Consider the following 6,857-nt stretch of genomic DNA (forward strand, 5'->3'; position numbering starts at 1 on the left):
AAGGCCATATATGGAAACCTGGAAACCTCACAGCAAACATGCTCAGTCGTGTAAGACTGAAAACTTTTCCTGTATGACCAGGAGCTCACTCTCTACTCCTATTTAACATATTACTGGAAGTCCCACCAGAGCGATTAGGGAAAAACAAAACAAAACAAACATCCAAACTGGAAAGGAAGACGTAATGCGTCCACACTGGAAAGGAAGAAGTAAAACTGTCTCTGTCGGCAGATAACGTGATGTTATGTACGGAAAACGCTAAAGACTCTACCAAAAACATGTCAGAACTAATCACCAAATTCAGTAATTTGTAGTATACAAAAATCAACATTAAAAATCCGTTGTGTTTCTATATACTAACAATGAACTATGCCAAAAATAAAGAACACAATTATATTTACAATAGCACAAAAAATTATTGAGGAATAACTTTAACCAAGGTGTGAAAGGTCTGTATAACATTGTGCCATTTGTGACAGCATGAATGGACCTTGAGGGCATGATGCTAAGTAAGGTAAGTCAGATAGAGGCTAAAACTGCATGCTATCACTCCTATATGGAATATTAAAAAGTCAGCTTACGGAAACAGAGATAAAATGGTGGTTACCGGGGGACAGGGGTTGGAGGGATAGGATAGACGTTGAAGAGGAAAAGCCCTAGGGATCTAAATGCATAGTATACTGAATATAGACAATAACATCAGATTATAAACATTAAACTTGCTAAAAGACCAGAATTGAATTATTCCAACCACTAAAAAGAAATGATAATATTGTAAAAACAATAGAGGTACTAATTGTAACTACAGTGGCAATCGTGGAATATTATTCAGCCACGAGAAAGCAGTCAGTCATGCCTTTTGTGACAACATGGATGGACCTTGAGGGCACTTGAGGGTAAGTGAAAATAGTCAGACAGTGAAAGACATACTCTATGTTCTCATTTATATGAGGAATCTAAAAATAAGTCAATCTCATAGGTGGTAGAACAGTGATTGCCATGGGCTGGAAGTGGGGAAAATGGGGAGAATTTGCTCAGAGTATACAAACTCCCTGCTATAAAATCAATAAGTTCTGGGAATATAAGGTACAGCATGGTGACTATAATTAACAAAACTGCATTATATATACTTGAAGTTGTTAAGAGGGTTAAATGTTCTCACTCTCTCCTCCCCCCCACCATCAATGGGAAGGACGTGAGGGAACGGAGGTATAAACTAACCTTATTGTGGTAGTCATTTTGCAATATATGCTTGTATCAAATTGTCACTCTGTATACCATAAACTTACATATGTTATACGTGAATATTTCAGTAAAGCTGAAAAAAAAGATTTAAGAAAAATGGATATAATTAAATTTAAAAGAATTCATTTCAATTAAGGGCAAGATAAAGATGAACTATGACACAGTGGAAAATATTCACCGGTCACTCGCTGCTCACACCCTGCTGAACACACTGTACATCACCTCATTCACATGAGGAAATATTCCTCCTTGTTTGGTTCACTTTAATCATGTCTTCATTCTTACTTGGATGCGTTCATTCCCAATGATTCCTAACTTTCCAAAGAAAGTCCCAATTATTTGATTTGAGGCTATTGCTGATTTGAAGAAAACTGGAGTTCTTTATTAAAGAAAACTAAGGTAATTACTGACAGCCTCAAACCGTTCCTCTCTTTAATTCTTAAAATATTGTGGAGATTGTCATTTCCATCAAAAGAGACTCTGGAATTATTAAATAATTAATTTTACTTTCCTCAATGAAACATTTCCTGCATGTTTTTCATTTATGTCAAAAGAACTGCCAAGATAACCCAGTGACTCTCAGGTGATTAAACAGATATCGTTCCTTAAATATGTGAGTTTTAATTGACTGTAAAAATACCCTCTTCAGTATCAAATAATTTCATAAGAAAAAATTCAGCTAACAAAGTAATGTCATTGCTAAGGTACCTTATTCTGTATTCTCTCTGATGATACCTAGTCGAGCGCAGTAAGAGTGTAATTATATTTCTAAGCTGAAATAGAGCGCACTTATTTTTTTCTGAAAATGACGGACTAATCATTTAGTAAGCCCACAGCTGCTCTGTCAATGTAATATTCGATTGCTGCACAATTTGAATCAATCTGTGGATGATATCACTTAGGGAAACTATTGATTATGTATACAATCCATTCAAAAAATGCAATGGGTCAATTTTAGGCAAAATTGTTTAGGAAAATTTTGGTATTTGTCAGAATTCTATTTACAGTATAACATATTTAAGTGGCTAGATCTCTGGGAGAGAAGAAGAAGGTAATTGTGATTTATTCCTAGATCTCCGACCCACTTAATGTTATTTTGCAACCAATCATGTCAAGAAAATTACATCCAATTGTCGTTTCATTTTACAAGGATATTAGGGACATAATGGCATAAGAGATATGTAATGATTCTTGATATTCTGTAATGGAATTACAGAATTTCTCATTCATAAAGGGATCTAAAAAATTTCTGCCTTATACATCTTAAAAGGAAATAAACTATGCTCATACAACATTCCCATCAACATTGGTTGCAACGTATTTGAACATCAGATCCTTTACCAAACATTTGATAATCCTTATGATTTTTATCGAGAGACACGTCTTTTTAGCATCTGTGAACATCTTGGTTTCCATGTTATGTGTATGTTACTTTCTTTCTCCTAAAATGTGTTGTGTTCCAGTAGTATATTCAAGGGGGAGGCATTAAGTCGTTAAAAGGGAGAAATGTCTCCATTCATGTGATTTCCCTATCATATTATTGTTTGCTTCAGCTATTGTGTTTATTTTTAGATTCGAAAAGTAATGCCCATTATAAAAGATTTAGCAAATAAAAAAAGCATTCTTATTTTTAATATTTCTCTGAGTTATCAACCTTAACATATTAATGTGTTCATTTCCCTCTGCTTATATATATAAGGTAAATACAATTTTGCCGACACTCATTGTTTTAAGCTTTTTTCTGAAACATCACAAGTGCTTTTTAACAGTTTCGTGATATCCTATTACTAACTTTTTCTTCACTCATTTATTTGTTAAACACTTGAGTGCCTATAATGTATCAACAAGTATGTTTATGCTGACATGCAGTACTGAAGAGAATAGGCCAGCCTCTCATGCCTGAGCAGCTTATAGTCCAGTAGAAAAAGACAGATAATAAAAAGAAAATAAACGTAAATGCTGGAGAGCGTGTGGAGAAGAGGAAACCCTCCTACACTATTGGCGGGAATGTAAATCGGTATAGCCCCTTTGTAGAGCAGTATGGAGGTTCCTTAAAAAACTAAATATAGAACTACCATATGATCCAACAATTCTACTCCTGGGCATATATATGTGGAGAAAACCATAATTCAAAAAGACACATGCACCCCAGTGTTCCCGGCAGCACTATTTACAATAGCCAAGGCATGGAAGCAACCGAAATGTCCATCGACAGAGGGATGGATAAAGATGATGTGGTACACATATACAATGGAATATTCCTCAGCCATAAAAAGGAACGAAATAAGGCCATCTGCAGCAATATGGATGGACCTGGAGATTGTCATACTGAGTGAAGCCATACAGAGGAAGACAAATATCATATGACATCGCTTATACGTGGAATCAAAAAGGTACAAATGAACTTATTTACAAAACAGAGAGTCACAGATTTAGAAACAAACTTATGGTTACCGGGGGAAAAAGTGGGGGGGGGGAGTGGAAATTAGGAGTTTGGGATTAACAGATACACACGACTATATATAAAATAGACAACCAACAAGGACCTACTATACGGCACAGGGAACTCTACTCAGTATCTTGTAAGGGAAAAGAATCTGAACAAAAAAGATACGTATGTATGTATAACTGAATCACTCTGCTGTACACCTGAAACTACAACTATACTTAAGTGTAAAAAAGAGAGAAATGTATCAATGTGATGATTTCTAATAGTGGTAACAGTAATAAAGATGATGAAAATGGATAATGTGATAGTAACTGGAGTACAACGGCTCTGAGGTAGTAATAAGTACAGCATGTCCAAGGCACATAAAGCACATCAATGGAGCTGGAACTTAGTTATCAGGGTTGGGGCAATGCATTTAGTTCAGGCGTTACTTTGAGTTTGCAAGCTTTTGTTTACAGTTTTGAAGTCTTGACTGACAGGTGCTAATAGGGATCATCAGCTTTGCTGATCTTTGCACAACTGAATATGTAGCACCAGAATTCAGAAATATAGTATTAACCTGGTCCCTTATTATTGGATAAGTAGTTCCCAATTTTGCATTAAATAATGTTGAACTTCTTTACACTTAAGTCACTAGCTGAGTGTCTGCTTTCTTAAGGTAGAGTTATATGATGAGAATTACCGTGTCACAGTTTATAGAATTTTGACTATCCTGACACCTATTTTCCCATTGATCTTTGTTTTCACTTAGGCTTCTAATAGCAAAATGAAAAGAGTTAAACTCACTAAACCTGAAAGCATTTCGTCATTTTTAGTATGCTACCTTGTTAAGCAGGTTAGAATTGAACCAGAGCTGATTATTTCATGGACATTAAGTCCACAACAATATAAAGAAAGACATCATAAATAACACAGATATAAATATGTACATTTCCAAGTAAAGGATATCATATGCTTTTTAAATATTTGCTGAATAAATGGAAAATATATAAAAAAGAAGAGGATAAAGACCAAATTTGGGGCTCAAACACCACACATTTTTCTCTAAACTGATTCTTGAATCATGCGTAAGACATTCAAAAATCCTGAAAGAAATAATCTAAACTATTTTAATTACTCAGGCCTATCAATATTCCTATCCTGATGTCGATAATTAAGGTAAAAAATGAATCCTTGCTATTCACGTTACAATCAATAATTTACATAGTGCTTTAAAATGACGTCGGATTTCATAGTCTGGTAGGGTACTGGGCATTATTCATAAATTTGAAAATACTATATTTTCTGATTTTGAGATGTGCTTTTGACCTTGAGTAACTCAGAAATCACAAAGAATTTTTGCTTTGAGCAGGTGGTATGTGTCATTAAGAAGTATGCCCTGAGCGAGGAAAAAATACATGGGAAGTTTTTGCATGCTCTGCATAAAAATATTCCAGGAAACGGATTTAGAATTCCATGGGCACATCACATCTCAGGATTCATGGGGAAGAGAATTTTCCAATTAAGTTAGGTGGGGAAGAAAAATTCGTAACACTGAAAGTTTTTAAAAAATTAAAATATCAACAGAGTTTGTTTTAGTGAATTAATAGACAGAATACATGATAGTTATCAGATTGGTAATTATTCATCACTCTTTCTTTCAGATATCAGAAGCAGAGGAAAAGAAAATAACTGACATTTAAGAGATCTGAGTTAGCAATCTCAGTTAATAAATAGTGTTTTTCGGGACTTCCCTGGTGGCTCAGTGGTTGGGAGTCCACCTGCCGATGCAGGGGACGTGGGTTTGTGCCCCGATCCGGGAAGATCCCACATGCCTGCCGCGGATCGGCTGGGCCTGCGAGCCATGGCCCCGGAGCCTGTGCTCCGCAACGGGAGAGGCCACAACAGTGAGACACCCGCGTACCGCAAAAAAAAAAAAAGAGTTTTTCACTCTTTCTGCTTTAAAGTTCTATAAGCTATCAATAAGACAACGTATCTATTCATCATCACCTGATGAAGAATACAATAATGGTGAGATACCATCTTAAAAAATGGTCTTTTTGGCTGAGACAGTGGTAGAAGTGAAAAAGCTCCATTTCAAAAATGTTATTTTTCAGCCTCTGTGACAAAAAAATGTATCAATAATGCATCAGGAAAACATTAATATACCCATTGTTTTTTTACTTTCAGATTTCTAAAAAGTATGATAAGAAAAAGCAGACAAAGACCTAGACTGAATTTCACTGAAAAATCTACCACACATGCAAAAGCAAGTAATTCTAAGGCCACAAACTGTTACAGAGATTAAGGAGGACAAGAAAACCTTCAGAGCATTTTTATGAATGAAGGTATTAATGCTATAGCCAGTCAAGGCCATCAATTCGTTTTATAAGGATGTTAGAGACACAATGGCATGAGATATGTAATAAAAAAAGGAAAGTACAGACTGATCTTGCTGAATCATGAATAAAATAATATCAGAAGAATCTAAAAGCACATTAAAAACAATGTATCATAATTAAGTAGGATTTAATCTAGAAAGTCAAGGATGATTCAAGACAGTATAATCCATTAATATAATTTATACTCTACACACAAAAACTTTCAAAAAGTCCACTCTTTGTTAACAAAACACCAATAAAGTAAGAAATTATGGTGACTTTCTAACCGTGATAAAATGTATACGCCTCACTAGAAAAACCAACATCCAACATACTAGGAAGCAACAGAGCAATAACACCAAAACAAGGAAAAGGGCCACTATCCTTCTATCTATACTGATGTAAGGTTGAATTAGACTTATTATTCAAAACAATAAGAATTGGAAAAGAAGAAACATGCTTAATTTCCTGCTTTTTATGATAATATGTATGGAAAATTCAAGAGGAAGTTTACAAAAAAGTAAAAACCAACAAAGATTTCAGTATCAGAGTATTGAAAGTTAGGAAATTCAAAACCCTTCAGATATTCAAACAATAATCCCAGAGAAGATCCTGTTAAAAAAAAAAATCAGTAAAAGATGATACCTAAGATTAAAGGTACAAAACCTACAGAAGGAAAATATTTAAATTCTTCAGAAAGACACAGAAGTTGTCTTAAAAAGATGGAAGGAAGCACAGTTGTTTACTGTAACAATCAAACATTGTAAAGACATTGATCTACACTAGGTAAAATATAAACTTAC

This window comes from Neophocaena asiaeorientalis, unplaced genomic scaffold (genome assembly GCF_003031525.2).
Source record: "Neophocaena asiaeorientalis asiaeorientalis breed wild unplaced genomic scaffold, Neophocaena_asiaeorientalis_V1.1 scaffold89, whole genome shotgun sequence".
NCBI classification, from domain to species: Eukaryota; Metazoa; Chordata; class Mammalia; order Artiodactyla; family Phocoenidae; genus Neophocaena; species Neophocaena asiaeorientalis.